This window comes from Triturus cristatus, chromosome 2_1 (genome assembly GCF_964204655.1).
Source record: "Triturus cristatus chromosome 2_1, aTriCri1.1, whole genome shotgun sequence".
Classification (NCBI taxonomy): domain Eukaryota; kingdom Metazoa; phylum Chordata; class Amphibia; order Caudata; family Salamandridae; genus Triturus; species Triturus cristatus.
In genome coordinates, this window is record NC_140581.1 from 354,615,798 (window position 1) to 354,637,279 (window position 21,482).

Sequence of the window (21,482 nt, forward strand, 5' to 3'; positions counted from 1 at the left end):
CCGACCCCTCCCGCTCGGATCAGACACCTGGGGGGCACGAGGTGCCGGGGTCGCTCGGCCTTCGCTCTGCTGGGTAGGGTCTCCCGCCAGGCGGCAGGCCCTCGAGTCAGACGGTCCATGAGGGGTGGAAGCGCTTTGCTCAAAACAACAGCCGAGACTGGCCAAGCAGTCCATCCCTAAACGTACCGAGAGTGCCCAAGCGATCAGAGTACGGCTGGGGCATCCCCTGGCAGGCCACCCTGCGCAGGGGGTATGCTGGCTTAGCATCCCTGCCTGCTCCCGGGGCAAGCAGACACGGAGAAAAAGGACAATCGGGAAGGGGCTGAGAGGCAGGTGCGTAACCAGGCCCCTGGGAGCCCGGGCGGGCAGGCCAGGGTGCTGCCTTCCCCGTCTCAGCATCGCCAAATCTCACAGAGGACTAACTGAGCAAACTTGGAGAAAAAGGACCATCGGGAAGGGGCTGAGAGGCAGGTGCATAACCGGGCCCCTAGGGGCCCCAGCGGGCGGGCCCGGGTGCTGCCTTCCCCCGTCTCAGCATCGCCGGACCTCACGGATGTCTAACTGAGCAAACTCGGAGAAAAAGGACCATCGGGAAGGGGCTGAGAGGCAGGTGCATACCTGGGCCCTTGGGTGCCCCGGCGGGCGGGCCCGGGTGCTGCCTTCCCCGTCTCAGCATCGCCGGACCTCACAGAGGTCTAACTGAGCAAACTCTGAGAAAAATGGAGTATCAGGAAGGGGCTGAGAGGCAGGTGCGTAGTACCCGGGCCCCTGGGGGCCCCGGCGGGCGGGCCCGGATGCTGCCTTCCCACGTCTCAGCATCGCCGTACCTCACAGAGGTCTGACTGAGCAAACTCGGAGAAAAAGGACCATCGGCAAGGGGCTGAGAGGCAGGTGCGTACTCGGGCCCCTGGGGGCCCCGGAGGGCGGGCCGGGTTCTGCATTCCCCTGTTTCAGAATCGCTGGACCTCACGGAGGTCTGACTGACCCTCTCCCTAGTAATCCGGAGGAAAATGACCCCCCTTTCTTGTAATCCGTGCACACGAGGTGACAGAGGGGACCCAAGGCGTGAAAGTACCTGACCTCCTGGAGCCCTCGCTAAGATCGCGGAGGCAAATGGACCCTCATCGGGACTTCCAGGGAAGCTCGGCCATCTGGTCACCCCATAGGAAAGCATTGGGTGCGACCGGATGGCCGAGGGGATCTGTGCGACCAGATGGCCGAGGGGATCTGTGCGACCAGATGGCCGAGGGGATCTGTGCGACCAGATGGCCGAGGGGAAAGGTGCGACCAGATGGCAGGGCACGAAAGGGAAGACATCTGGTCACTCTGTGCCCCAATGAAAGAGTGAGCGGGCGTCGGGGCATGGGAGACCGGAGGCCCAGGGCCCCAGCTGGGCCCCAGCCATGGAGGCTGCGAGGGGGCCCCGACGGGCCCTCCGACCCGGGGCCCGCGGACACCTTGACAAGCAGGGGAGGCCTGCACGGGACCAACGGACACCTGTTTTGGGCCCTTGGTGGAGCAGCAGGCCGGGGCCCAGGGACGGAGCACCAGACCAGGGGCCCGGTGGGGCCCCTGGACCCAGCTGGGGCTCCCAGGCCCGGAGGTGCAGGGGACGCCTCCCCGGGCCCTCCGGACCCCGTCTCGGGCACCCTGCCACGCGGCAGGACCGAGGACAGAGCCCGGGTTGGGCAGGCCGCCCTCCCCGGGGCCCCTGGACCCAGCCCGGCAGGAGGAGGTTCCCCGGTCCCGCCGGACCCCATCCAGGGCAGCCTGCCTCGCGGCAGGCCCAGGGACGGACCCAGGGCTGGGGCAGCATCCTGGCCTCTCCAGCTGCCGGCTGAGGACTGCTAGGCCGAGAGGGGTCCTAGAGTACCCTAATAATCCGGAGGAAGGCTACCCCCCTTTCTGGTAACCTGTGCACACCGCAAGACTAAGGGGACACTAGGCGCGGACGCGCCCGACCTCCTGGAGCCCTGGCTGGGATCGGGCAGGCAAATGAGCCCTCATCAGGACTTCCAGGGCAGACCGGCCATCTGGTCGCCACATTGGAAAACATTGCGTGCGACCAGTTGGCCGAGGGGATTGGTGCGACCAGATGGCTGGGACTGAAATGACGCCAATCTGCCTGCCCCGAGCCTTCGTGGGAGGGCTCCCGCCTGCCCTTGCAGGGCTCGGGCTGCAGGGCACGGGGAATGCAGGGCTCGGGAGCTGCAGGGCTCCGGGGGCTGCAGGGCTCCGGGGGCTGCTGGGCTCCGGGGGCTGCAGGGCTCCGGGGCATAGCAGGGCTCCGGGGCATAGCAGGGCTCCGGGGCTGCAGGGCTTGGGGGGCTCAGAGACCCCACGCTGGGCCTCAGGCATGGGGAGGCCCGCAGGAGATCCCGGGGTCCGGACGCCCGGGGACCCATGGAGCCCGTCCCGGGCACTTTGCCTCGCCGCAGGCTGGAGGAGGGAGCCCCAGACGCCGGGGAGGTGTCGTCCGGGCTCAGCCCATCTGGTCCCCCCCTGAGAAACGCCATCCCCGGGAGGGGCATCGCGGCATACCCTGCTCCTAGTAATCCGGAGGAAGGCTACCCCCCTTTCTGGTAAACCGTGCGCACCGAGTGATGGAGGGGACCCTAGGCGCGTAGGTGCCCGACCTCCTGGAGCCCTGGCTGGGATCGGGGAGGTGAATGAGCCCTCATCGGGACTTCCAGGCCGGCCCGGCCATCTGGTCGCCCATTGGAAAGCATTGTGTGCGACCAGATCAACCGAGGGGATTGGTGCGACCAGATGGCCGGGACCGAAAAGACTCCCATCTGCCCACACTCAGCTTTCACGGTAGGGTTCCCGCCTGCCAAGCAGGGCTCGGGGGGTCCGTTTCCCGGGGGCTCGGGGACCCCGGCAGGGCCTCAGGCACGGAGAGGACCACCGGAGCTCTCGGGCCCGGGGGAGGACTGCCCGAGACCCATGGAGCCCGTCCCGGGCATTTTGACACGCCGTGGGACGGAGGAGCGAGCCCCCAGAGGGAGGGGAGGTGTTGTCCGGGCATAGACCAGATGGTCCCCGGCAAAGAACCGCCAGCCCGGGGGGTTGGTGTTCCGGCATACCCTGCCCCTACTAATCCGGAGGAAAGCCACCCCTCTTTCTGGGAACCCGTGCGCACCGAGACACTCGGGGGACCCTAGGCCCGGACGCACCCGACCTCCTGGAGCCCTGGCTGGGATCGGGGAGGTGAATGAGCCGTCATCAGGACTTCCAGGGCAGCCCGGCCATCTGGTCGCCCCATTGGAAAGCATTGCGTGCGACCAGATGGCCGAGGGAAGGGTGCGACCAGATGACCGGGACCGAAAGGACTGCCATCTGCCCGTGCCGAGCCAAAGCGGTAGGGCTCCCGCCTGCCCTTGCAGGGCTCTGGGGCTCTGCACCAGGGACCCTTGTCCCGGGCAGATGGACACTTGGCAGGCCGCAAGGACGTGGGTTCCCAGGCCCTGACCGAAACTCAGGAGGCCCGGGGCCGGTCCCTGCTTCTCAACTCAGCCAGGCCGGGGAGATCGGGGAGCCTGCCCAAGCACGAGAGACCCCTGTCCCGGGCACACGGTCCCTCAGGTTGTGCGCTCATTTTCCACTATTTCTTTTCAAAATTCTGCGTAGTTGCGCTACACAAAGTCCCCCACCCCTACTGGCAAGGAACCTAGTCAGTTCACCAAAAGAATAATAGATAATAATAAGCAGGACCTTGAGTCCTGTTTATCTGTGGCAGTTCATCATATGGATATTATAATAGCTTTTGGGAAGATTACAAACCCCAGCAATAACCATCTTTCACAGAGTGTTAGGTACAGTAGGACAGGTCAGCTAAACTGGTTTGACGATTCTTGCTCTTTAGCATCAAAAAAGCTTAAACTTGCCCTACATATATTCCCAAGAGACCGATCCTTGGTCACAATTCCTTAGGAAGCAGTACAAGCTAGAAGAAGCTGCAGACACAAATAATTGTGCATTATTCTGGCAGACAATTAATTTCCCTTTTCTGACAACCAATACTGCTCCCAATTTAGTTTCACATGTACCGATGCAAATAAGGGTTGACCACTCTTCCAGCATTTTTAGCTCACCACACAACTGAGTGCACTGAGGCAAGAACCCTATCACAACATGTACAAATACTAATGGAAGTTGGTCACGAATGATCACTCTAGATGAAGTTGTAAGGGCTATTGAGAAAAGTGCCAGTGGGAAAGCAGTAGGACCAGATGGGGTTTCGGATGATAAGTAGAAATATCTGCCGGATTTGTGGGCTTCTATTTTGACTCAAAAATCGAATGTGGCTATGAATGGATATACTCCAACAACCTAGGCAGAGACACTGGTAATTCCGATTTTTAAAGGGACTCTAAAAGTGATTTTAAATATTACAGCACAATTTCCCTCCCGGACTCTTCCGTTAAGATCTAGGGTAGAGTGATTTTAGAAAGATTTGAACAATGGGCCAGGGATAATAGGGTCCTTACAGAGTCGCAATATGGGTTCAGAAGGGGTCTGGGAATGGTAGAACGCTGTGTTACTTTAGATCTCCTTATAGGGAAATATATGATGGCTAAGACCAGCCATATACAATTATGTTTTGTTGGTCTGTCCAGTGCTTTTGATTTGGTAAACCACTCAATCCTGAGGCAAACTTTGTCCACGATGGGAACTTCGCTAGAAATAATGTCACTATTATCGAAGTTATATAGGAACCTATCAGCCAGGGAGCAATGGGCCTAATACATAGTGCTTTTCACTGTTTAACATTTGTAGAGTAGTTCGGAAAGGGCGCATATTGACTCCCTTATTGTTTTCCTTATTAATAAATGGCATGGATAGTTTGCTCTAGGAAGTGGCCACTGACTCTCCATGAGTGGAGGTAGGGTAGTCCCTGTCTGCCTTTATGCTGATAACGCTGTCCTGTTGTCAAGGCCTACAAATGGGCAGCAAAGACTAATGGATCACTTCACAGCATTTATGGAGGACCGGGAACTAAAAATAAACCTAAAGAAAACCTATACGATATGTGGAAAGGGAGCATGTAAATCACATGCTCACTATATCAACGGTAGACCCATTGAAATGTTTACTTTATTTTCTTATCTGAGCATTCTCATAGGTCTTGAACCAATCATATTGAAAATAATAGGCTAAAGATGATTCATACCTGCTAAGGTATTTGCAGGTTTGCCACTAAATTAGGCTGTAAACTAATTTAGGAGATGGTCTCAATTTATAGAGCCAAATTTGTTTCTGCTGCTTCTTATAGCGGTGGGTTACAGGGTTTTACAGATATCATTACTGTACAAATACAGAAGAACATTTGTCTTCGACAACTACTTGCTATACCGCAATCTGAACCTGCCTATATAGTACATAAGGAATTTGGTATGCAATATTTGGAATACCTACTAGCAATGAAGCCCGTTCAGCTGTAGCATTCTATTTGGAGTTAAGAGGAGACTATGTTTACATAAGGTATTGTTTAAGACAAGACAATGCAGTGACAATCACACAGCTCTTGTATATCACCACAGAGATGGTCCAGTTTAATGATCTTCCACTATTAGATGAGCCTGAGAGTATAAAGCACCTTAGTAAAAGGGAATTAAAGATTGTACTTTTTAAAAGCAAGTTTGAAACTAGACGTGCAAAAGACATTACCAGACCCTCAGTTGTAAGATAAATCACAGTGGCACAAAATGAGGGCCTATAGGGATACCTTATATTGACATCCAACATCGCTTTGTCTGAACACGTCTACGACTGGGCACCGTTCACGTTTTAGCAGCCTTTCCAAAGATAAAACAATAGCCAGAGGAAGCTGTTAAATGTCCATGAGAGGAAAGATGAGCTAAAAGCACAATGTGCTTTTGTAACGCCCTGAACGTCTCAGGATCGTTTAACAGACACGACAATGAGGACGCAACCACTTGTGAAGGGTTAGTTCTTTTAATGAAGGCAAATAAAATACAAAGAACAAACAAAAGTTATAGTCACTGGAATCCTCCAGGCTAAGTACGTTACCAGCCCACAGCACGGATGGTCCTAACCGTCCTCTGCATATACGCCGATCCCGGCGTATGCCAACAGAGGGCAGAAATGAAATGGCCGACAATGCCAATCGGTAGGCTGTGAGGGGCACGAAGAGTGTTGGGGAGAATCGAGGAGTCAGGGAAACACCCAGCCGGGGTCTCTACCTGAAGGGAGCAGCCGCTCAACCTCTTCCTCAGACTGCACCGGGACGCGGAGTCACCTCCTGGTGATGCGTCACCGATACCCCAATCACAAGCAAGAAGACTGAACCGAGAGCAGCCGCTCGATCGATCCTGTGGACTTCCGAGTCTGTAACGCGGCAAACACCTCCTGGTGTGCGTTACAGCTGGCAGTCCCTGTGTCTCTGGTCGGGCTGGGAGTTACGACTCCAACCAGCAAAAGCGCCACTGCGCTTGGACTCAGCCGAGTCAAAAAGCGAAGCTCAATGGTTGACCGGTAGAGCTTCCGGGTCCTTCACAGGTGACGATGGGGCAAGACACGGCCCAGGGAGTAACGACTCGACCTACCTCCGTTCTTGCCTTACTGGAGCACCACTCCGGAACACTGCTCTTCACGAAGCAGGTACGTCGGTGTAAACACAATATCCGACAGCCTTGTACCTCCCGGTTCCTCCCTTTATAGGGCGTGTTTTCCTTGAGTTATGTAACAGCTCTCCTGTTTACATAAGGGCGTGTTTCCCTTGAGTTATGTAACAGCTCTCCTGTTTACATAAGGGCGTGTTTCCCTTGAGTTATGTAACAGCTCTCCTGTTTACATAAGGGCGTGTTTCCCTTGAGTTATGTAACAGCTCTCCTGTTTACATAAGGGCGTGTTTCCCTTGTATGACAGGAATTCTTGACAGCTTTACTTATTATGTAGCTTTTATACTGGAATTAGGATATTTTATTTAAAAACAATTGATTTTAGCTAATAATATTAGAACCTGCAATGAAGCTTACTTACGGCTATATTCCCTGGCGGATTCATACATGGGTCTTAGAGTTGCCTCTTTTATACAGAATGTCATTTGTATTAGGAAATACCTCAATTATACACAATAAACTCATTTTAGGCATTGTATGTGACTTGTTGAAGGCTTAATATTTTATTCATTTACATTATGGAATTGGCACCCATTGTGGGACAGTGGCCTGGTAGTATAGCTATAATGCTCTGTCTTTATAAAGGCATTAGCAGGACAGTGCTGGTTTGGGAGATTTTAACGCTGTATTAATTATCTAGGGAAGTTGTGTTTTAGCAGGTTTATTAACTTAGCGCACACTACTTAGAGGTCATTCTTATTTTATAAAGTTTGGTGGCTAACGTGCGGGCATTTTTAATGGCAGGTTTGTTTTAGCAGGTTTATCAATCAATTTTACATTAACATAGCGGACCCTAGATAGAGTTTTTTGTATTATAGAGTCTAGTGGCTAACCTGCGGGTTTCTTTAATGCACTGTCAATTTGGAAGCTCTAGGGGTAATATAGTATGGCAACCGCATTGGTCGATATTAAGTTTTATTTAGACCCATTCAAACGCATACATTTGCACTAGCTCTTGGCAATCCTATGGGACTGGCTTAAATGTATAAATCACATTTGCACTTTGTAACGATTTGGCTGGCCCTATAGCCTGTCACTGTAGGTTCATGCCACTACTTTTTGATCCCTACCGATGATGAGGTATGATTTTTTTTTTTAAAGTGCGATATTCTGCTCTTATTGCTAGTAATCATGTCATTTAAGTTTTATATTTTGCCATTTCTGCACACTTTATCTATGATGAGCTTTGAAATATCGAAGCATATCTTGATATATTTTGCACTTATTGTTAGAATTTTTATGTCAGATGTAATGTAGATATGATGAGGTATTCTCTATACATTATGGAATTGTTAAGTGTAATGTTATTGGTTTTTAAAAAAAAAAAAGAATAAAAGATTTTAAATCAAAACAAATGGCAACTGAACAGACCAATGGATAAAAAGGGATAAGCTAAAGCCCCTTTAGGTATGCATGTATGCAATTTTTCTTTGTGATTTGTTTAAGCACAAAAGATGGCAAAAATGCTCGAGCTCTCCCTAGGTCAAACCTAATCATAAAAGGCATATCATAGCCTTGTCTGAGGAACTGACAACATTTATGTTCTCTGTTAGGTCAGCTGATGAATATCTTTATGGGTCATGATTCTAAGAAAGGAAATGTGAGCTTGAAAGCTCAGCAAACTCAAATATTATTGATTTTTAACATGTTTGTTTTTAGGCATAGGTTTAGCTCCAGAAATGGTTGGGGAGACAGGACCAATAGTCTGTGAGATTGCCCAAAACATTTGCAGCCCTTGTGCCAGTTTTAAGACAGCAGCAGAGCTATGTGATAGCTCTCAGGTCACCTCCAAAAAGGACAAATTAGAGGAAGGTGATCAAGTATTGCAATTGGTTAAACAATTACACTCACATTAATGGTTTGTGCATTACAATTTGCTTGCCTGTAATAAGACGACTAATATGAATGAAAAAACAAAAACACTAAAATTGTTTACAAAGTTTAAGTGAGTTTACGACTATTGCTATCACCCTTAGTCCTATAAAAACAGTAAAACACAAAGGAGAAGAATACCTAATTGCTTCTCTCTACATAGTCACTAAACACCATTGCATCTTTCCCAGTTCAAAAACTGAATGATTTCAGGATAACATTTGAGGCCCAAACCTCACTTTTTTTTAAAATTCTTTTTATTGTTTTGCTTAAAACCAAGACACACGTCATAGAAACATCGTACACATTTGCTAAATTTCCGCATTTGATATTCCGGAAGCATTGGCCCCTAATCAAACCTCCTAACATAGTTATTGTCGACACCCCTTCGTTCAGTCCCCCATTCCAATTTCTGTTCCCTCATCATCAATGCCCTCCTCCTCCATTACCCTTGGCGGTGCACATATATATCCCCTGAATTTATTCCAGTTTCCCCATACCCTGTTCCACTTTCGCAGACATCCACGACTGACATATACAGTTTTCTCGGCCACCATAGCTGAGTCCATATCTTTGCACCATGCTTTGAGTGTTGGTAAGTCTGCTGAGCCCCGTTTTTGTGCAATATTGCGTTTAGCAAGCATTATCCCCAATGTGGCCCAATTCTGCGCTGTACGAGTAAGATCATTCGGCTCCCAAATATATAAACATCTCCTGGGCTTAGGTATTCGCGATACGTCCTCCGCCTGTGATACTGTTCTCATCACCTTAACCCAGTAATCTGTGACCTTTGGACATTGCCACAGGGTATGGTAAAACATGCCCTCACCCCCACAGCAATACGGGTGCAATGCTGTACCTATTTTGTATAGAGTGAGCCTCGTGTAGTAGGTTTGGTGCAGTATTTTAAGCTGCACCAACCTGAGTTTTGAAGATATTCCCACCTCCTTTGGTGAAGCCAGTGCCTCCTGCCACTCAGTATTGCCCAGATCTCCCACTTCCTGGGCCCATTTTTCCCGAAGTCTCTTGGTGGGATCAGGCAGGTTGTTAATTAGTTTCCGGTAGGTGAGAGAGGTAGCCTGTTTGTGCATGTAATCTGTCAACAGCCGGTCCTCCAGTGGGGTTGCCTCCAGGACCTCAGCGCCCGGTGTCAAGGCCGCCTGGAGTGCGTGTTTCACCTGCATATATCTAAAGACTTCGGAAGGTGTCAACTCGTACTGCTGTTGAAGACGTTCGAATGTGATTACTTTTCCTTTGTGCCACATGTCCCCCACTGTGGATATACCAATTGTGTCCCACCGTGTGAACCCCTTCCAATTCCGGAGGTTTCCTAACCTTTGCGCCTCCCAGGGCGGAGTGAGTTGTGTTATGACCCCCTGCCAGCCCAGTTTGGCATGTGCTGTTTTGCATATTGTAACTGTATGTCTTGTGGGCCCTATTAATGAGGGGGTCTGCTTTTTATTATAAAGGGCTGACAGCATACCGTCTGTTCCCAGTCCCGATCTGTCCGCTTGAAAGGCAGGGTTCGCCTGAGGGGCGTGTATCCACTGATTAATGACTTTCAATTGGGCCGCCCAATAATATAACTGTATGTTTGGAAGTGCTATCCCTCCGTCATACCAGCCCTTAACCAACTTGTCAAACACTCCAAGGGGGGCATGACGTTCCGTTTAAAGAAAATATCCGGGTTGGGTATTATGTATATACCTAAATATTTAAACGTGTCCTCTGCGATCTGTAATGGGCACTCCTCTGGGAGCTGCGGTGGTGGACCACGTAGAACAAACATGACCGATTTAGACCAGTTTATGGTGTACCCGGAAGCCCTACCAAAGATTCAACAAATATTTAGGAGTACCAGTATGGAGCGCCTGGGTGAGGTCATATACAATAACACATCATCTGCATAGAGGGAGATACGGTCCTCCCATCCTTCCGCCCATCGGATTCCCCAGATCATCGGCTCCCACCTAATCCACGCTGCCACTGGCTCCAGCACAAGGGCAAATAGCAGTGGTGACAGAGGGCAGCCTTGACGCGTGCCCCGTGCCAACGGAAAGCTCCCAGAAATATGACCATTGGCCGTAACATGTGCTACCAGTTTGGTGTATAGTAGACGGATCCAAGCACAACATTTAGGGCCAAAGCCCAAATGCAGAAGCACCGCGAATAGGTAGGTCCACTCAGCCATATCGAATGCCATTCGCGCATCCAAAGAGTATGACCGCAGGTTCCTGAATGTATGGGATACGGGCCATCACCCCGTGCAGGCGTCTTAGGTTTAGAGGCGTGTTTCTGCCAAATAACAACTATGACCCTTGCAAACTCACTTAGAGCTTGCAACGGCAGGTTTAAAGGGGACATACAACCGCGACCAACTTTTAATAGACTAGGCCATGAGTCCCGGATAGATTATATACTAACTAGATTACAGGATTGGAAACTAGTCAAAGAATTTAAAATAGTCCCCAGGCCGGATAGTGATCATAATGGCCTGTCCCTCTCCTTAGCAGCCGACGGATTCCTCAATGCTGTTGTGGTAGAAAACAGAGCATTGGTGACAAGTTTAATTATATCCAGTAATAGGCGAAGAATAAGGTGGGAAAAACTCTTGGAAAAACCAAATCATATCCGGGCGATTTATGAGTTAGTGGCCCCAGCCCTCGAAAAGGTGGGAAGGCTTCTCCCACAATTGCCTTCGCCTGATGGATGCCGTTCTTTGGGGGATATTCATCTGACCCTGTGTAATAACCTTGCTGAGGTATTGAACCCGGTGGTTCGGGAGAGGAAAGCGAGGAGAGAAAGAGCCTCCTGGTTCAATGCCAGCTGCAGGAAAGCCAAGGCAGACCTTCTCCAGACACTCAAAAACAGGGAGGCCCATCTGGTTATTTGGGAAAAGCGGGCCGCTTATAAGCTCCCACAATAACACAAAATCTCTACAGAAGGGTCTAATAGGGACCAGTTTAACGACTATACTACCTTCAGTCCCCAAAGTAAGACTATAAACACAACGCGAAGGTCCTAAGTCAAAGCATAAACACAACGCCGCGTGATGCTGTATGTGCAATCCTTTACATTTAAACTTAGAACATTATTGCATCACCAGGCAGAAAGATTAAAGGGTCTATCGGGCCACCCTTAATGGCGGAGCTTCGTCATGTATGACCCTAAGGGATCAGAGGCCGGGCCCCTACACTCGTGAGCCACCCGGCCCTACTGGGTGCCCGTCACGGTGATCCCTGACAGAAGAAATCTCATGCCACTGGTGTGCATCCAAATAGTTCAAAAAGAAATAAAAAGAGTGCAGTGCAATAATGTGGTAGTGTACTAAAAATGACTACGTGGTCAAAAAAATCAGTTTAATATGAATTGACCAGGTGTCATGTCTAAAAACCAAATAAGTCAAAAAATCCTGAAGAAAGCCGGGTGAAATAACCAGATCGGCTGAAACATGTCGACCTAGACAGACCAAGACAGGGAATAGTCATATATAGATTTTTTGACTTATTTGGTTTTTAGACATGACACCTGGTCAATTCATATTAAACTGATTTCTTTGACCACGTAGTCATTTTTAGTACACTACCACATTATTGCACTGCACTCTTTTTATTTCTTTTTTAACTATTTGGATGCACACCAGTGGCATGAGATTTCTTCTGTCAGGGATCACCGTGACGGGCACCCAGTAGGGCCGGGTGGCTCACGAGTGTAGGGGCCCGGCCTCTGATCCCTTAGGGTCATACATGACGAAGCTCCGCCATTAAGGGTGGCCCGATAGACCCTTTAATCTTTCTGCCTGGTGATGCAATAATGTTCTAAGTTTAAATGTAAGGGATTGCACATACAGCATCACGCGGCGTTGTGTTTATGCTTTGACTTAGGACCTTCGCGTTGTGTTTATACGCTTATAAGCTCCTCCTTGAAAATGCCAAAATAGATTGGGACTGGGAGAACTGGTCAGAAATGACATCTGCTCTCAAAGTCAGAGATCCCAGGAAGTTCTGGCAAATAGTGAAACATGGCTCTGCTGAGCCTGCTCTGGCTATAGAGGCAAATATTGCGCCCGAAGCGTGGGAGGAACATTTTTCATCCCTCTATAGTGTAGCTGGGCTGGATCACCTGGGAACCGAGGCTGGAGAGATAGTGTCCCTAACCACTGGTAATTCTTCCAAGATGGAAGATTTTAACTTGGAGGATTTGGAAATGGCGATTGCTCGCCTTTCCTCGGGAAAAGCGCCAGGACTTGACAAGCTCCCAGGCGACCTCTTAAAACATGAGGTTAGAATCTGGGCCCCCTACTTCCTCGTACTTTTTTAATGCCATTGTCCACGGTATGGCGGTTCCCTTTACTTGGCTGGGGGCAGAGATTGTCCCTATATTTAAAAGGGGTTCACCTCTGCTTCCAGCCAACTACAGACCGATCAGTCTGATAGACGTCCCCCAGAAGCTTTTCGCGAGGCTTCTGTTGGATCGACTTTCGAACTGGATCGAAGATAGGGAAATCTTGAGCCCCCTCCAGGCTGGGTTTCGACAAAAGGTCTCTACCATAGACCAGGTCTTCAGGCTGTCCCTCATATATTGGAAAACAATACAATTGGAGGGTGGCAGCCTCTATACTGTATTTGTGGACCTGAGGGCGGCCTTTGACCTGGTTCCACGTGGTAAGCTGTGGGAAGTGCTGGCTAGAGTGGGGGTACCAAGTGATCTATTGTCGATGATTATTCGACTTCACACCAACACCTATGCTCAAGTGAGATGTGGTAAGCAGGGCGCCCTATCCAACAAGTTTCCCGTTGGCAGAGGGGTAAGACAGGGGTGCGTACTTGCACCGACCCTGTTCTGCCTCTTTGTCAATGGGGTCATTGACCACCTCAACGGGGTCCCTAATTCTGACGTCCCAAAGCTGGCAGGAAGGAGGGTTCCGGCAATTATGTTTGCGGATGATACCCTCCTCCTCTCCAAGTCGCCGATGGGAATCCAGCGTGTTCTGGATGGCTTTGTGGACTTCTGTAGAGAGCACGGACTGGAGATTAATACCACGAAGACCAAATTTATGGCCTTCAATCCCCCGCCTAGGTTCCACTGCATTCCCAGTATAGGGAACAATACGCTAGAACGGGTTAACACCTTTGAATATCTTGGTGTAACCCTCAATGAGAAAATGGGGTGGGGTCCGCATCAGGAAAAAGCAAAGCTAAAACTAGTACAACATGTGGGTGGGATATTAAGGCTGTTGGGGAAGAATAGGTCAACTCTTAAACCCATAGGCCCTCCGGTCCACATTTATAGGGCGCAAGCCAGAGGAGCCGTTATTTATGGCAGTGAATTATGGGGCCACAAAGTCTCGTCTTGCTTGGCAAAGGAGGAGAACAGGTTTCTCAGGTGCTTAGTAGCCCTCCCTCCAAGTACACCTTTAGTGCCACTAAGACTTGACTTAGGTATTAGACCCCTGGAAGAAGATCTGGCGCTCCGCCCTCTGATCTACTGGCATAGATTGTGGGCGGTGCCCGAATTGATCCATTATAGGCAGGGCTTGCAGGAAGTCCTTAGCCTTCCGAATTCGGGGAACATTGGTTGGCTCAAATTTGTAAGGAGTAGTCTGGTGGGTCTAGGCCTTGACACCCTATGGAATGATCCTCTAGATGCTTGCCCCAGGCTTCCAAAAAAGGCCCTCACTAAAATGTACTATGACTCCAAGGCTCCCACATTGCACCCCTGCACAACCCCTGGGACCCTCACGGAGCAATCTATTTGTATTAAAAATGCTTATAGCCTGGAACCAGCCCTGGACAATATACACCCAGTACTAATAAGGAAGCTGTATCTGCAATGGAGGCATGGGTCCCTGCCAATCCGTGCACTCACTAGTCACTGGATTGAGTCCGCACCTAGCACTTGCCCGGCATGCAGAGTAAGTGATGAAACTGAACTGCATATAATATTCTTTTGTCCGGGCTATAGTGAGGCGCGGAGAAAATGGATCATCCCCATTTGCAGGAACTTGGGTTTTACTAGGTGTCATGAAGCCTTTAGAATCCTCAAGAGTGAAATGGCTGCCCATATTGTGTTTGCTGTGGCCAAATTTCTGGGGGCTTTCTGGCATACAAGGAGACGGTACCTGAAAACGCTCACCTGATTCAATTTGTACTGGTTTAAACTGTATATGACTGTTGTAACGAGCGGCCATATAGATGTCCTGGTGTTCTAAATGTTTTAAATATTTTAAACCATTTTTTAACTAATTCTATGCATGTTTTTAAATATTTTTATAATAGTATAATTCTATGCATCTTTTATGGAGATATTCTCCGAAATAAAGTTTATTTGACTTGAAACCAGATTGGTCCGGATGTACTAGAGTCGCCAGGTGTGGCGTCAACCTGAGCGCAAGGAGTTTTGCAAGAATTTTGGCCTCTGCGTTGATTGAGGAGATCGGGCGATATGAGGCACATTCCTCAGGGGGCTTTCCAGGTTTTGGGATTGCTATTATAGTGGCTGTTCGCTGATCCAGCGGGAGTTCACCCACTTGTAAACTATCATTATACATATATAACAGATGCGGGGCAACGGTCCCAGCCACCGTCTAATAAAGCTCTATCGGTATACCATTAGGCCCCACCGCCTTCCCGGATTGCAGCGAGCTAATCGCCACTAACAATTCTTCCACCGTGAGATCGGCCTCCGGTGTGAGTTTGGGCATATCAATATCTTTTATATAGGACAATGCTTAATCCGTGGAAATCGCTGAGGACGACTCGTATACCTGCGGAAAGTGCTGCGCCAGGGTACGTGCTATCGTTCCTGGATCAGCCGTCTCCTGCCCTTCCCCCGTTCGGAGTCGCGCTATCCATTTTTTCCCCTGCTCCCTGTTATCAAGCCACGCCAGAAGCTTATCGGCTTTATAACCTGTGTCATAAACCCTGTGTTGTGTGGCCAGCATTCTTAGCTCAGTTGGTTCCCTAAGATATTCCCTATATGTTGCATCAAACGCAAGTGCTGGGAAGTAGCCGGTGTTGGGTTGGCGGTGTGTCGGGCCGTGGCGTTATATAGTTCTAGCTCTATATCGTTCAGTTCCTGCTGTTTTTCCAGTTTATGCCCTGTGATGGACGCAATGGCATGTCCCCTGAAAACCGCCTTATAAGCCTCCCGCAGGATAGTCGGAGAGCGGACCGAGTGGGCATTTTCTTGGAAGTAGTGTTGTGTCGCCTCAATGCTAGCTTTTCGGATCTTAGGAGCCTGTAAATAGCCTGGGAAAATGGGGTAGACGTGCTGCCTCACTCTGTGCCATATGTATGTCAGCAACATTGAGAAGTGGTCCGAGATGCCTCTAGGTCTAAGCTCTACTTTTTCAACATTTTTCAAACTGCCCGTGGTGGCGAAGAAATAATCTATTCTAGATAGACTGTTATGAACCCCACAGTAAAAAGTGAACTGCCGTGTTGTGGGGTGGTGACTTCTCCATATATCAGTGAGTCCCAGCGCTTCTAGAAAGCTCCCCAGGTGCGAACTACTTGTATGGTGTGTTTTCACGGGGTATCGGTCCGTGGACCCATCTATAATTGCATTAAAGTCCCTCCCGATCAGCAGCTCTCCCTCTGGAAGGTCAAGTAAAAAGTCACTCAGAGCCGGGAGTGTGACAGCATGCAGGGCCGGGGGAACATAAACTGACACTATATTAATAGCTCGCCCTTCCCATTGTCCAGCAATAGCCGCGAATCGACCGTATCCATCTGTCTTTATTTTATGTACTATTAGTGGTGACTGTTTTCTGACCACGATACCCACCCCTCTTGAACCAGAGGAAAATTCTGAGTGCGCAACCATTTTAAACCCCCACCTGTCCATCGCCTTAAAGGTGGCGCCTGTGAGATGTGTCTCTTGCAGCAGGGCCACCACTGAGAGCTACGTTTTAGGCATTGCAAAACTAAGCCTCTCTTTATTTTGTCCCCCAGGCCCCGCACATTCCACGTAATTAGGGTTAATGGAGCTATCTGAGTCGTAGGACTCGACCTCTGATCAATGACCAATAAGTCTAGTTCCGCCATAACTGTGGGATTGTATAAGAAGTAATGCTGATTCAATTACTTGATGTCCCTGTCGACCAGTGCCCAGGAATGTCTCGAATATGTGTGCCTTTACAAATACAACAGTAAAACAAAAACCTAACCATCTAACCAATCCCTGTCCCCCCAACCCCCTCCCTTCCTCCCTGCTAGACGGATTCCAAACTACCCGCCACCCCAACCGTGCAGAGTGCTTATTATCCGAAACCCATGAACAGTACTTGCGTGTGAGGGCGAGGAGTCTGAGGCACTCCGCAGTCCACCCCAGAGACGATCTCACCTCAAAGAATCACTACAGCTTCTTGGCATTACCACTGCTGCGGGCTGCCGTGCTCCCCTGGGCAAAAGGGGGCATCTGGTTCTCATCGTCCCATCCACGTTTAAGGCCCTCTGTACAACCTCGCCCAAGTGATATACGCTGCATCCAAGTTCAGTGAGTCCCAATTATATGAGTCCACTTGACCTTACTCCTCGACCTCTGGTCACCGCATAGCATCTTCTTCCTGTTCAGAACTGTGTTCTCCGGCGTCCACCTCCTCCCTACGCTGTTGCGGTTGTCTCTCCGCTCGCATGGATCCATCCACTCGCCGCCAACCCTCGAGCCAGTCGTAGGCCTCTTCTGGCGTATCAAAAAAACCAAGCCTTGCCATCCGCCACCAACCGTAGCCTCGCCGGGAACAGCATGGAATAAGACAGCTTCCTCCGTCTAAGTTCCTTCTTTATTTCAAGAAAGCTTCTGCGACGTTTGGTGACCGTCGCCGTAAAGTCTGGGAAGAAGGATATCACTGAATTGTGAATACGTAGCGGCGGAGCCACTCGCGCTGTTTGCAGAATAGCGTCCCTATCACGGATATTGAAAATATGGGCCAGAATTGGTCTGGGGGGCGCTCCGGGTTGGGCCTTCCCCCCGGCACCCTGTGTGCTCTTTCCAGAGAGAAGAAGGTCGAGAGGTCTCTGGGCTGAAGTCTGGTTTTAATAAGATCTTCAATGTAGAGGTCCATGGCTGCACTCCCTTCACTTTCGGGAATACCCGTGATTCTAACATTATTGCGGCGCGAGCGCCCTTCTTGGTCGTCCTGCTTCGCCACCATCCTTTTATTTTTGGCTTCCAGTTGACTGACCTTTTGGATTAGCGTAGCCGAGTCTTTAGATAAGGATTTTGTCACCTGTTCCACCTCGGTGACCCTGGCGGTCATTTTTTGGAAGTCGGCTCTCAGGAACGAGACATCAGTAGAGATGGAACCCACCGTCGACTGTACCTTAGTAAGAGCGTCCATAATGTCATCCAATGTCACTTTACGTGCTCCGTCCCCATCGAGAGCCATGTCTGTGACCGCTGTACGATGCGACTATGCAGGAGTGGCTTTGGCGTAGGCAAACGTATCCAATTTGAGCTGCGAGTTCGTGCGTTGCTCTTTGCCCCCCATTGCGGACATGCCACAATCGCGTTGATCGGTAGTCACCGCTGCCTGCCGCAAGACCTCCCGGTCTGTGCGGCCTGTCGGTTTTCCCGCCTTGTCAGAATGTATGGGCAATAGGGTATTTACCTAGACTTGGCAAGCCAGCAGACGTGCACTCAGCTTCCGCAGGTCCAAAGACAACCGGTGGATGTCCGACTTTGTTTCCAAGATCACCGCTTGGTCTTCAATCAATGAAATTTGGTACCCACATAACTGCCGGGCAGAGAGGTGCCACCCAAAGTTGTTCCACCAATGGAAATCAGGGAGGGCGGCCTCGCATAACTCCCCAAGGGCACCGATCCTGCCCCCTGCCGCCCGTCGATTATTGGCCGGTGTTTGTGCTCAGTCTCCCGATGCTGCACTGATATATCAGAGATATGTGCTGCCACTGCTTGGTTTTTCACTCCACCAAGTGTGTCACGTTTCCCTGCGGGACCCCGATCCCCGCCGGCGGAGCAGGCGGCCCGCTACCCCCGAGCACTCTTCTCTATAATTACTGGCTGTTTTATGGGGGTGCTGATACGCGCTTGGAAGTATGTGGTCCCAGGATCAGCCCCATGCCCACCAGGGCCGTCCTCGGTATTTCTATGTGGCTGCTGCAGTCCCCATTTGGCCTCGTGATTGCCGTTCCTCTCAGGGCGCGTTGCTCTCCAGGCCGGGCCGGCGCCCCCCTCCACCGGCACCCTTCTCGGGACGTCCACTTCACAGAGAAGCAGGGGAGGTTTAGCGAGCGCCGGGCAGCGTCAGGTTCAAAGGCGCCGCTCCCGCACTCGATTCCAGATTTGCGCCGATGACCGCCCCTCCGCCACTCGTACGCCGGGCCGCGGGCCTTCACTCCGGGCCCCAGTTCCCGGCTAGTCCCCGGTCTCAGCCGCTTGTTTAGGCCGCTCCGCTCCACACGCTCTGCCGAGCGCGCTGCTTATTGTATGGACTAGAAAATACGGGCGATCAAAGCCCCAGCAATTCCACAAAGCGCGCCCGTCTCCAGGCCAGGATGAGTGACCGGATTATATGCCGGATAGTTGGGGGAAAGCTACTCTGCCGTCGGAGCTCCTCTAAGCGGCGGCCATTTGGATCGGCTGCTGGCCACGCCCCCCCCCCAAACATCGCTTTTGTTACATCAGTAAGTGACGGAACAGTGGAATTTTATAAAATATCTGGTTGTCCAAGGGACAAAACGTTCCATAAAACGACTTGCCCTGAAATAAAAACCCATTTGTCCCATTTCAATGTCATGCAGCAAAACGTCAAATTCTGGAAGCTTGGTCGCAAGAACATTTGGCTTTTGACTAGCCCAGCTCCGCATCCTGCATTGTTCGTATTGCTCTAAATCGCCCTTTTTTTAAATGATAGATATGTCATTACTATGGAGACATGGATGGCCCAAAATATCGGGGAATATGGGCGACTCTAGTTTTAAGTATTGTGAAATGAAAAATTCACAGAGTGTGGGGCGCTAAAGACGCTTCAAATACTGAAAACTGGGAAAAGACATGGACTAGTGTATGTTAGCAGATAAAGTGGTTTACGAAGGCAGGGGCTGTCCCAAGAAATTCCATTTTATAGCATATCCGTTTTGTCTTGCCAATGAAATAGCATGACGGGAAAGGTTTTCCGCTATGTTTGGGACAGATCTAGTACTCCTGTCAATATCAAAGATTGAGCTAATCGGGAAGTGGTCACTCATTGCAATGTCCAATGTTTTACACAACAGGACTTTACGGTTGTGAGTAGTACTAACCATAGTGTAATCTATAACAGACTCTAGACCACGCTCATTGAAAGTGGGTTGGAAATGTACCTGAGGTGTACACAGTTCATTTGCAAATCCCAAGTCCCATTCAAAAATTAAGCTATTAAACATATTTCCCAGCACGGTATGCTCAAAATGTGTACATGGGTCGCCAATTAAATTAACCATTCCACATATACCAGAATTATTATAAGGGCACAAATGACAATTAAAATCCCCCGTCAGAATGATTCAAATATCATTTTGTTCCAGACCAATAGCACAGGATATTGAATACTAAACATACTAAAAGGCTGGTATGAAAGGTGCGGGTGCAGATAAGGACGGATCATGTACAATGGTTCTCAGGTGTGAGTACACTGGGACGATAAGAAGACGAGTTACAGTTGTTAAGCATCAGGTGGAGAGTAGGGGCTGGAATGGCTTTCTCGCTTGTGTGGGCGAGTGAAAGTATGGTATGTGGAGACAATGGAATTAATTGCTCCCATACACAGCTCCAGCAATAAAGGTTAAGGAACAACCAGAGAGTACAATACCGGCTGGCTGACCCCAGGTTCACCTCTGCGTGCAAACACTAAAAGGAAAATGATGCATGTGTAGGAAGCCGAAAGCATCACAGGACAAGAGGCACAAAACATGGCATGGAGGCGCCTATGTATGTATTAATACATACAATCGATAAAGGGTCTCCTTTAGGTTTGTTAAATACATATAATTTGCTAAAAACAAATTGCTAACATAACAAGCATTGGCCGCGCGGCCGTGAAAGTGACGCGGGGCCGAAAGTGATCGCGATCACGCGCTGCGAGCGATGCGCTTAATGAGCACGACGAGGAAAGCCAGATGGCGCCTCTGCTCATAAGCGCGCGCCCGCATGCGTAACCGCAACCTCTAGGCCGCCACAAGAAAAAGCGTGTGGTAGCATTTTCTGAACCCCACATACTAAAATTCTCGCCAGAGCAGCGCATGCGCTAGTTCAGGCGAGACCTAAAAATTATGAATAGTTAATATTAAGTAAAATACATAAATGGTGAACAAAACTTTATAAAATGCCACAGTTCCAGTTCATTAATAGACTGTAAAATCAGCCAATTCATTAAAAGACAGCAATGGCCACCAATAAAGTGCAATGGTGCCAACGTTCTACCTAGTTCATTAATGGACAATAAAATTAACCACAACTGAAATTCGTTAATAAACAATAATGATCACCAATAAAGTGCAATAGTGCCAACATTCTACGCAGAGATGATTGGTGCGAGTACCTTTCAGAGTGTTCTACTAAAATTGACCCTAACACTTCACTAGACAGTCAAGGTTAACTCTGTTAAGGACCTGCCTGGCATTGCGGTTCAATGTTCTGTTCACCGTCCGACCATTGGTGGTTGGCATTAGAGTTCATTCCGATTTAAATTGTATTGCTTTTTCATGTAACAAATATTTCATCAGCTTGCAGTTCAATTGGGGGTTCGCAGTGTCATGGTTTGTTATTATGGCAGCCCCACATGCTCGTATGCCCCCAACGTTAAAGCTCTTTTTAAGTAATGTTGAACAAGGGAGGCCTATTTCATAAATCATGTGAATGGCAGCTCCCAGTTCGCCACCAGCAGAGCCAAGGTAGTGACATGGCCATCCGCAAATAGGGCAAAGCAAAAGCAGAGTAAATCCTTGATCCATCTGGGAAATC

At 49.7% G+C, this 21,482-nt stretch overlaps 1 protein-coding gene across 8 annotated transcripts in view; it reads right to left on the bottom strand.

Annotated features, from left to right (window-relative positions):
• ARL15 (ARF like GTPase 15) overlaps nucleotides 1-21,482 on the bottom strand; it is a 1,560,154-nt gene that overhangs the window by 385,015 nt on the left and 1,153,657 nt on the right. The gene's annotated exons all lie outside the window — the stretch shown is intronic.